Source organism: Pelobates fuscus, chromosome 4, assembly GCF_036172605.1.
Source record: "Pelobates fuscus isolate aPelFus1 chromosome 4, aPelFus1.pri, whole genome shotgun sequence".
In the NCBI taxonomy this organism is placed as follows: domain Eukaryota; kingdom Metazoa; phylum Chordata; class Amphibia; order Anura; family Pelobatidae; genus Pelobates; species Pelobates fuscus.
In genome coordinates this window covers 274,716,918-274,728,942 of record NC_086320.1, presented here as the reverse complement: position 1 = coordinate 274,728,942, position 12,025 = coordinate 274,716,918, and positions in this window count along the sequence as shown.

The window sequence follows — 12,025 nt, the reverse complement described above, 5'->3', positions numbered from 1 at the left end:
CAGTCAGTGTGGTTTAATATAAGAACAGTGACTGAGTCACACCACACAAAAACAAAAGTTTTAGACTTTAGAAAAACAGACTTTTCTAAAATTAGAATATGTGTAAAGGAGTCATTAACAGACTGGAGCAACTTAAATGGAGTCCAAAAGAAATGGGATTATTTAAAAGCTGCACTACTGAAGGCAACAGAAAATTGCATTAGGCTTGTCAGTAAAAGCAAAAAATTCAAGAAACCACTGTGGTACTCCGCAGATGTGGCCAAAATAGTAAAAAACAAAAAGTTAGCATTTAGTAATTATAAAAAAACCCAGAGTGAGGAAGACAGAATGACCTATAAGATTAGGCAGAAAGAGGCTAAGCAAGTTATAAGAGCTTCCAAATCACACACAGAAGAGAAAATAGCACAGTCAATAAAAAAGGGGGACAAAACTTTTTTTAGATACATAAATGAGAAAAGAAAAGTAAAACAAGGATTAGTTAGATTAAAAACAAAAGAAGGAAGGTATGTAGATGAGGATAAAGGTCTAGCTGACTGCCTCAATGAATGTTTTTGTTCGGTATTTACAGATGAAAATGAAGGAAAGGGACCTCTGTTAAAAAAAAAGGATAAATGAGTCATTTATTACACGTGAGTTTACAGAGGAAGAGGTTCTATTTCAACTGTCAAAAGTAAAGACAAATAAGTCAATGGGACCTGATGGAATACACCCAAAGCTATTAAAAGAGCTTAGTGGTGTACTAGCAAAACCATTAACAGATTTATTTAACCAATCATTGTTAACAGGAGTAGTCCCAGAAGATTGGAAGTTAGCGAATTCACAAGAAAGGTAATAGGGAGGAGTCGGGCAACTATAGGCCAGTAAGCCTTACTTCAGTAGTGGGGAAAGTGATGGAAACCATGTTAAAGGATAGGATTGTTGAACATCTAAAAACACATGGATTTCAAGATCAGAGACAACATGGGTTTACTTCAGGGAGATCATGCCAAACTAATCTTATTGATTTTTTTGATTGGGTAACTAAAATTATAGATCAGGGTGGTGCAGTAGACATTGCTTACCTAGATTTCAGTAAGGCTTTTGACACTGTTGCACATAGAAGGCTTATCAATAAACTGCAATCTTTGAGTTTGGATTCCAATATTGTTGAATGGGTAAGGCAGTGGCTGAGTGACAGGCAACAGAGGGTTGTAGTCAATGGAGTATATTCGAAGCTTGGGCTTGTCACCAGTGGGGTACCTCAGGGATCTGTACTTGGACCCATTCTCTTTAATATTTTTATTAGTGATATTGCAGAAGGTCTTGATGGTAAGGTGTGTCTTTTTACGGATGATACGAAGATATGTAACAGGGTTGATGTTCCAGGAGGGATAAGCCAAATGGCAAATGATTTAGGTAAACTAGAAAAATGGTCAGAGTTGTGGCAACTGACATTTAATGTGGATAAGTGCAAGATAATGCATCTTGGACGTAAAAACCCAAGGGCAGAGTACAGAATATTTGATAGAGTCCTAACCTCAACATCTGAGGAAAGGGATTTAGGGGTGATTATTTCCGAGGACTTAAAGGTAGGCAGACAATGTAATAGAGCAGCAGGAAATGCTAGCAGAATGCTTGGTTGTATAGGGAGAGGTATTAGCAGTAGAAAGAGGGAAGTGCTCATGCCATTGTACAGAACACTGGTAAGACCTCACTTGGAGTACTGTACACAGTACTGGAGACCATATCTTCAGAAGGATATTGATACCTTAGAGAGAGTTCAAAGAAGGGCTACTAAACTGGTTCATGGATTGCAGGATAAAACTTACCAGGAAAGGTTAAAGGATCTTAACATGTATAGCTTGGAGGAAAGACGAGACAGGGGGGATATGATAGAAACATTTAAATACATAAAGGGAATCAACACAGTAAAGGAGGAGACTATATTTAAAAGAAGAAAAACTACCACAACAAGAGGACATAGTCTTAAATTAGAGGGACAAAGGTTTAAAAATAATATCAGGAAGTATTACTTTACTGAGAGGGTAGTGGATGCATGGAATAGCCTTCCAGCTAAAGTGGTAGAGGTTAACACAGTAAAGGAGTTTAAGCATGCGTGGGATAGGCATAAGGCTATCCTAACTATAAGATAATGCCAGGGACTAATGAAAGTATTTAGAAAACTGGGCAGACTAGATGGGCCGAATGGTTCTTATCTGCCGTCACATTCTATGTTTCTATGTCTATGTTTCTATGACATCGACAAGGCCCTCTGTTCGGTTTCGTACGCTTCGTTCGACCAGGCGGTGAGTCTGGTGCAGCGAGCGGGACGGGGGGCGTTGTTGGCTAAGGCGGACATCGAGGCGGCTTTTCGCCTTTTACCAATCCATCCGCAGTGCCATCACCTGCTGGGTTGTCATTTTGAAGGGGCGTACTATGTGGACTTATGTTTACCCATGGGGTGCTCGATATCGTGCGCATACTTTGAGAAGTTTAGCACGTTCCTGGAATGGGTGGTGAAGTTGGAAGCGGGCACTAGGATGGTAGTCCATTACCTGGATGACTTCCTATGCGTCGGGCCTCCCAGATCGGAGGAGTGCAGGAGGGGACTGAGGACTTTGGAATGGGTGGCGCACGTTATTGGAGTCCCCCTGGCGGGTGACAAAACGGTGGGTCCTGCGACGTGCTTGAGCTTCTTGGGCTTGGAGATCGACTCGATTAAAGGGGAGTGTAGGCTTCCGCAGGATAAGTTGGTGGCGCTGCGGCAGGCGGTGGCGGAGGTACGAGGAGCGAAGAAAGTCACGCTCCGGGCACTTCAGTCACTGCTAGGCCGGCTCAACTTCGCTTGTCGGGTGATCCCAGTCGGCAGGGTCTTTAACAGGTTCCTAGCCCGGGCGACAGCGGGGGTGGTGTTCCCGCACCACCTTATTCGGGTCTCGGCGGCCATGAAGGCCGACCTGGAGGTCTGGGGAGAATTCTTGCGGGAGTTTAATGGGAAGGTGTTCTTTCGGGAGCCGATGGCTTCGTCTCAGGAGCTGGAGCTTTTCACGGACGCTTCAGGTAGCGTTGGGTTTGGGGCCTACTTCTCCGGGCAATGGTGCGCGGGGACTTGGCCAGCGGAGTGGAGGGTCAGCCCGCTGATCCGCAACTTGGCATTCCTGGAGTTATTCCCGTTAGTCGTAGCACTGTCACTGTGGGGTCCGCAGTTGAGGGACAAGAAGGTCTTATTCTTTTCGGACAATATGGCAGTAGTTGACGCAGTGAATGGGCTGTCAGCGTCCTCTATCCCGGTGGTACGGCTTCTCCGCCGTTTTGTATTGTTGTGTATGCGTTTTAATATTGTTTTTCGGGCCCGGCATGTGCCTGGTCTGTTGAATGTGATTGCCGATGCGTTATCTCGTTCGCAGTGGGAGAGGTTTCGGCAGGCGGCACCTGGCGCGCAAGAGGAGGGGATGTCTTGCCCGGTCGAGATGTGGCGGCTCGGGACATCATGCTTGGCGGACTGATCAGGGACTCCCTGGCACCCGCTACATGGACGGCTTACAGTAAGGTGTGGGGGGAATGGGAAGAATTGGTGCTACAGTCGGGGGGCCAGCCCTCGCAGGAGGCCCGGTTGGACACGCTGTTGTGGCTCGTGTGTAGGTCGGTTACCACAGGGGCTTCAGCAGCGGTGATAGGGCGAAAGCTGGCAGCGCTAGCTTTCTTGTTTAAATTTAATGGTTGGGAGGACGCCACGAAACACTTTCTGGTGAGGCAGGCGCTAAAAGGGCTAAGGAGGGGGAAAGTGTCAGTGGACTCCAGGAGGCCGGTGTCGTTTGAGTTGCTGCAACGGATAGTGGGGGGCTTGCCCGGTGTGTGTTTTTAAAAGTACGAAGTTAAATTGTTCTCTGTGGTTTTTAGTTTCGCCTTTTTCGGGGCGTTTCGGGTCAGCGAGCTGGTCAGCAGCAACCGCCAAGGGGCGGGGGGGCTTCAGGCAGCGGATGTGGAGGTGTGGAGTGACAAGGTGGTGATCAATCTGAGGCGGTCCAAAACGGACACGATGGGGAAGGGGACCTTGGTTACGCTGGGGGAGCTCCCAGGTGGGGGCACGTGCCTGGTCAAGTGCGCCACGGCCTTCCAGGGAGTCCGGGCGACGGCCGGAGGTTCATATTTTCGGTACGAGGATGGTTCTTCACTGTCGAAGTTCCAGTTCCTCAAGGTTCTGCGGAAGGTTTTGGACAAGTTGGGAGTGGACCCAAGACAGTTTGGGACTCATTCCTTCAGGATTGGCGCGGCTACGGAAGCAGCGAGGCTGGGGTTGGGTGATGACCGGGTGAAAAGGATCGGCAGGTGGGAATCCCTGAGGTTCAGGTCTTACGTTAGGCCAGACAAGTTGGTGTGAGGCCTATGGGTGGTTCAGAGGGGTTTGTTATGTTAATGTTGTGTCGTGGTTGGAATTGTGTTTTTTATGTTTTACAGGTTGGACGGCATGGGTGGTTGGCCACTGATATATATATATACTGGGCACATCGGAGAGCTGCAGTTCGACATCGGGGTCTACAGCTGGGCTTTCCAAGTTCCGTGGTGCAGCTCCGGTGGTTTGGATACCGGGGTTGGGTTTGGAATGCTATCTGTGGGGAGGTATTTCGTAAAATTTTGTTGGGTCAGGTCCCGGACATTGTGGTGCTGCATGCAGGAGGCAATGACGTGGGGTCATTGCCGCAGAAGGTATTGATCGAAAGTATGAAGAGGGATGTGGACAAGTTGCAGGAATTAGTGCCAGGAGTTATAGTGGTGTGGTCGGAAATGGTTCCGAGGTTTTATTGGCGGCACGCGTGGAACCCCTCCGCTGTGGCGAAAATTAAGGGTAAGGTCAACAAAATCATGGCAGCGTATGTGAAGCGAGTGGGGGGGGTTGTAATTAGGCACAGAGAGTTGGAGGATATGCTGCCAGGCTATTTCAGGCGGGATGGGGTTCACCTCTCAGACGTGGGCTTAGATTTTCTCCTGCTAGGTTTCCAGGAGGGCCTCCAGCAGGCAATCTTTTCCCTGGGGGGGGGGGTGTCGCTCAGGAACTCGAGGAGTCGAGCTCTGAGCTGTGGCAGGGGATGGAGAGTAAAGTTGGGGGAGAAAAGAGTGAGAGGGGGGACAGTTTGGAGTTCAGGGCTAATAGGTAGGCCTTTGGACTGGTTTGGTAGGTTCGAGCTCGTAGGTAGCTCCGAACCAGGGTGTGTCATGTAGCCCATGGAGCAGCACAGCTAAGGGGAGTGGGCCTTGACATTGCCAGGAGACAGGCAGCTAGTTGTCAGTAGTTGGGGGTTGGTTTAAGGATATGGAGTGGGGAGGAGTTACTAGGGGAGTATAAGCAGCGGACATTTTAGGTCTAACGGCACTTTTAATCCAAAGTTACACTTACCTGTTCGTTGTCCCACCCACCCTCCCTTTGCTTTCAGGTGTTTCCCGTTTGGTCACGGCGGCGGGGGAGAAAAGAGTGAGAGGGGGGACAGTTTGGAGTTCAGGGCTAATAGGTAGGCCTTTGGACTGGTTTGGTAGGTTCGAGCTCGTAGGTAGCTCCGAACCAGAGTGTGTAGGGGTGTCTCGGTATGCCCCTACACTGGTGGTGCCCTTGGTGGCAATGGTTGATGCCCTTCGGTGGCAATGGTCATGTTTCAGGTTAAGCTAATATGTTACAATGTTGGGGTATTATGTTATAATGTTACGTTGGGGTGGGTCATTGTCAAGGGGTTAAATTGTAAACTAATGTGGTAAACTGTGCAGGCCAACGTGGGCCTGATGTGTGACAATGACCTTTATAATTTATGTTAATAATAAATAAAAGCTGTGATATATTTTTGCCAAAACCCAGGTGTCAGTGTCATTATTATAATTAAGTATTTGGTGGGGGGTTTTGTGCATATGCCGACAAGGACGACTGTGCACGTGTCAGGTTTATGCACAGTTGCAAGACTCTGGAGGACACCTTGATGTCCATGGGGCTCCAGAGGCACCAGCAGCTTCAAATATATGTTTGCTGCTATGTAATGGTATTTTAGCAGCTGCTCTCTTGATCCGATGCATGGATCTGGCAGAAATCTTCCTCAATGTGCCTTTATCTGCACAAACCCATCTGTGCTCTGAATCAGCCACAAATCTCTTAGTGTGATGATCATGCTTAAGTTTTCGTGAAATATCTAATGTTTTCATACTTCGTCCAAGGCATTGAACTATTTCACTCTTTTCAGCAGCAGAGAGATCCTTTTTCTTCCCCATATTGCATGAAAATGGTGCTCTGCTTAATAATGTGGAACGCCCTCCTTTAGTAGTTTTTCCTTAAATTGCGCTCACCTGGCAATCTAATTATCACAGGTGTCAGAGATTGTTTTCAGTGATCAAAAGAGCCCTGAGACACAATGCCATCCACGAGTTAAACTGAAAAACTAAATATTTAATCTTTGCGACACTTAAATAGAATTTGCATAATAATTTGGAACAGGGTGTAGATTAAAAAAAAAAAAAAAAGTTTTAACTCAGGACCAGATACTGAAAAACAGAATAAGAAATATATACATGTTTTATGGTGGATTAAATATAGTGTCATTATACCTGTGTGGTACACTATTTGTGGTGACATTCTGTCATCAAACTAACATGGTGACCAGGGGTCATGTGATCAAGTTCATGTAGATCTTTCTTACAGGGGGATAAGCTTTACCCTTTGATATGTTTAGTAGGTAATTCAATACCTTTACAAGTCAGGAGAGAGATAACCACTCCCCCCACTATCCTCATTCCTCTCTGTTCCTTCTTGGCTGTGCTACTGAGCAGGTGTGCAGACGCCATGTGCTATCTTGGTGAACCATGTTATACTCTATTGCTTCCTTTTCTTCCTTGGTGGATGTGATGTTGGACTTGCAGCAGTGAGCCATTACTAGATGTGAAGGCCTAACCGTGGGTGACATCAAACATGTGGGGAAAGGGATTACTATATAGATATAGATTTAAAAGGGTTTGTCACGTTCACAGTAAATGATGTGGAACACAACTGCAGATTTCTTAGGACTTTGATCTTTTATTAAGACACTTAGATGGAACTGAGACTTCAGTTCCAGAATTACAGGTACTGTTTCTTTAAATAATAAACGGTTTGTTTCATTTAGCAATGACAAGGTTCAGAATTCATTAGAGTCCGTTATTCTTGTTAACAGTTCAAATTATAAGAGATTGTATACATTGGAATTATCAGTAGCAAGACTGGTGCAGCAAAACTTAAATAGTACTTGTTTTGAGGGATGCTGTAGCAGGCTTGCTGGACAACTTGATAGCAGACTTTAGTATGAAGAAATAAGATTATCTGTAGCAAGACAGGTAAAGCTGAACTTGAATAATACTTGATTTGAGGAAAGCTGTAGCAGGCTTGCTGGACAACTTGATAGCAGACTTTAGTAAGTTGAAATGAAGCTTTAGCATTGTTAGCTCTTAACTCAGAGACTGTAAGTTACTTAACTTCCAGAAGTAGAGGGATTGTGTCCCCAGCTCTCCTCTGAGGCGGTTGCTTCAGTGAATGGTTGCAGAGAGTGCTGGCACCTGTCGGTGAAGAGGAGAGATGTTGGGGACTTGAATATTCCTCCAGTCCGGTCCAGTAGCGAGTGGTCGTCTCAGCGAGGTATGTGAGCCGGTGAGTCGGCGCGGTACGCGTTTCAATAATCCAGCGTCTATCAGCTGGTGCGGTCGCATTAAATAGCAGACCGTCAATGGGGGTGTGGCTAAGCTCCATCAAACCCGGAAGCATGAGGAGACATCGGGAGGCTTAAGGCCTGACAGTACCCCGACCTTAATGAGCAACCTCAGGGTGCTATCTCAACATGGTTTAGAAGGGTAGCGTCTGTGAAAAGCGGAAATCAATTTGTCAGCATGGATTCCAGAGGAGTTTTCCCAAGCATCTTCATTAATTCCATATCCCTTCCATCTAATGAGGTATTGTAAAGAGCCACGATGAACCCTTGAATCAAGAATTTTCTGAATCTTGTATTCTTCTTCACCCTGGACTAAAACAGGATCAGGAGAAGTAGTTACAGCTCCATGGAAAGGATGAGGATGATGAGTTTTAAGCAAGGATACATGGAAAACAGGATGAATTTTCAAAGTAGATGGAAGCTTCAATTCAACAACATTACAGTTGATTATTGACTTAATTGGAAATGGACCATGAAAAAGGGAACTTAACTTCTTAGATGGCCAATTTATGAAAATGTCCTTTGAGGAAAGCCAGACAAGATCCCCAATCCCATAATCGGGGGAAGAGTTTTCTTTAATATCAAAATTTTTTCTTTGAGTGGATGATGCAAATTCCAAAAGTTAATGTAAAAATTTGAATAAGGATGACATGTGAGAGATTTGATTCGAAACAGAAGAGTTAGACGAAAGATTTGTTTGAGCAGGAAACAAGGAGGGATGAAATCCATAGTTGGAGAAAAATTGAGTCATCTTGTTATTAGTATGATAGGAGTTGTTGTATACGAATTCTGCCATGGGCAACCAGGTTATCCAATCATCTTGTAAGTGAGAACAATAACATCGAAGATATTGCTCTAAGCATTGGTTGACTCCTTCAGTTTGTCCATCTGTTTGGGGATGATATGCGGATGCCAGTTTACGTTGGATATGAAGTGAAGCACATAATGCGTTCCAGAATTTGGAGGTAAACTGAGTCCCTCGGTCTGAAATGATTTTGTCAGGCAGTCCATGAAGTTTTACAATATTGTCAAGAAATAATTTTGAAAGTTCAGAGGATGATGGTAACATCTTTAAAGGGATAAAATGGGACATTTTCGTGAAGCGGTCCACTACCACTAGAATGGTGGTATGCTGTTGAGAAGGGGGAAGATCCACCAAGAAGTGCATAGAAATGGATTGCCAAGGTTTTCCGAAAATCGGTAGGTTCAATAATTGACTACTTAGGTACGGATGTCCTTGTTTAGATCTTTGGCAGATTGAACAAGTTTTGATGTAAATGATGTGGAACACAACTGCAGATTTCTTAGGATTTCTTAGGACTTTGATCTTTTATTAAGACACTTAGAGGGAACTGAGACTTCAGTTCCAGAATTACAGGTACTGTTTCTTTAAATAATAAATGGTTTGTTTCATTTAGCAATGACAAGGTTCAGAATTCATTAGAGTCCGTTATTCTTGTTAACAGTTCAAATTATAAGAGATTGTATACATTGGAATTATCAGTAGCAAGACTGGTGCAGCAAAACTTAAATAGTACTTGTTTTGAGGGATGCTGTAGCAGGCTTGCTGGACAACTTGATAACAGACTTTAGTATGAAGAAATAAGACTATCTGTAGCAAGACAGGTAAAGCTGAACTTGAATAATACTTGATTTGAGGAAAGCTGTAGCAGGCTTGCTGGAAAACTTGATAGCAGACTTTAGTAAGTTGAAATAAAGCTTTAGCATTGTTAGCTCTTAACTCAGAGACTGTAAGTTACTTAACTCCCAGAAGTAGAGGGATTGTGTCCCCAGCTCTCCTCTGAGGCGGTTGCTTCAGTGAATGGTTGCAGAGAGTGCTGGCACCTGTCGGTGAAGAGGAGAGATGTTGGGGACTTGAATATTCCTCCAGTCCGGTCCAGTAGCGAGTGGTCGTCTCAGCGAGGTATGTGAGCCGGTGAGTCGGCGCGGTACGCGTTTCAATAATCCAGCGTCTCTCAGCTGGTGCGGTCGCATTAAATAGCAGACCGTCAATGGGGGTGTGGCTAAGCTCTGTCAAACCCGGAAGCATGAGGAGACATCGGGAGGCTTAAGGCCTGACAGGGTTGTTGCTCCGTGGGTCTGGGCTGTGTGTTTGTGATACATTTATAGTATTGTGTGTTGCCTTCTAAATAAATACCTTTTAATGTAGACGAACCTTGTGTAATATTTATATTAATTTGGTGATACACCACACTATTCATCCCTTGTTATTAATAAATACATTCTAAAGGAAATCTTTACAATTTTATTATTTTGCCTCAGCAGCAGAGAAAAATTAGAAAATCATCAGTAAAAAACATAACATAGCAACACTGATCCAGGACAGTCCATAAAGTTATGGTACTCCTAGACCCTTCTTTGCTGCTAAGTATTCATTTTTCTAACTGCCATTTGAGAGTGTGTTTTACTGGATTTTATGTGCCATTTGTACAATATTTTATTTATTTGTGTTTTTTCTGTGCTTCTGGGATTGCTGCCTCTACCCGTTTTCTCCCTTTTTGTAATTTAAGGACTTGTTTCCCTGTCATTTCCTTTCTATCTGTATTTGCTGGGTTTCTCCCCCTCTCCCTGGCCGGGCAGCCTCTTACCCGCCCCCCCTGATTGACCACTCACCTTCAGTGTTGGCTTGGCAGTTTGCATCGCAGTGTCCATCTTCTTGGTTTATGTCACCGCGGATGCGCAGTTGTGCTCACAGCGGCCATTTTATTTTGCGCGCACCAGCAAAAGAGCGTGAAAATTATGTTCCTTTTCTCTGAAGCCTCTCCCTGGTGCACTCCCAGATTGAATAGTGGGTTGTTTTGTCAACAGTGAGTAAATTGTGGTATGTGGCTTACTCTATCCTGTCACCACCTTTATTGTTTATTAGTTTATTTCTCTCCTTAAGTCTTTATACTACAGACTTTTGCACAGGGTGACACATTAGCCCTTGTCTACTTACTAGTAGCACTTGCCGAGTACTGTGACTTGTGATCCTGGTTTACCATATAGTAGCACATAAGTATTAGTACTTTATATTAATTAGGTGTTTCTACCTATACTGACTATGCAATTTCAGGGTGATGGGGCTTCTGGCTCCGCTTTTCCGTTGCCTGGGGTTTTCCCATCTGGCGGTCATGTTGGCGATGACACCAGCCTGATGGCATTGGAGAAATTTCAGTCACTCCTCGACTCCACCATGGCACAATCCATTAATAAGGCGCTAGCCTCCGCAATGGGTGTTATGTCATCCTCCATTACACAATCACCCAGGCCTTCATACAGGCACAGGGCAATCAGGCCCCGTTAGCCGCTACTGTAGTGCAACCAGGCCGCAAATCCCAGGCAACATCGTCCAGATCGTGGAAACTGGCACATGCCCACGATAATTCATCCAAATCGGACCAGAGCATGGAGGAGTACTTTAAGGATCCTTATATGGACCACTGTAGTGATGACGGCTCCGACGTTAGCTCGGATTAGAAACTGCCCGCATTAGCACAGAAAGCCAAGGCTTCCATAACGGGGTTATCAAAACCCTTTGGAGCATCGAAGAAATGCCAGGGTCTGGGTTATAAGATTGAATGGAAGAAAGGCGTAATTCCTTCCCGTGGTCCAGTCCTGTAAGAATCCGTATGGACGAGGGCAGCTGTCTCCGGGACCCACAGGCTAATCCCTTGTTTGACCCGGATGATCTGCGCCATCCTCGTTCAGTTGAGTGGGAGCCTCCTGAGCACATTGCTCAATATCTCGCCCAGATGTTGACCTGCAGTTGGTTCAGCTACTGAACAAGTCAGGATATAAACCAAGGAAAGGCCATTATTTCTCACTTAAACTGCCAAGATAAGTTATTGGATACCCTGGGCCCTATTGCTAAGCTTTACGAGCTTCTTGAGTCCACCAAATCAAGTGAGATGGCCTTTGATTTCGAGGTGGCAAAGGGTTGGTTGCAACATTTGGTTTGCATGGTGGGAAACGCGAATACAGCGATGTCCAAGATTTTAGCAGTTATGGCGCATAAGTTTTGGTATTATTGCCTACATCACAACATATCGTGATAGCGGAACATATTCCGGGCCGGGAAAATACTGCAGCGGACTGAAATATTCGATACCTATGAGACGCAGAGGATTGGTCCTACCATCCATCAATTTTTCTATGTCTTTCTCGGCTTTGGGGACCTCTCTACAGAGATCTCTTTGCTTCCCATCTGAATACCCAACTCTTTTGGTTCTTCAGTTGAAGAGCGTACCCGGAAGCACTGGCGACATACGGATTCCTACAGGACTGGACCACGGGAAGGAATTACGCCTTTCCTCCATTCAATCTTATAACCC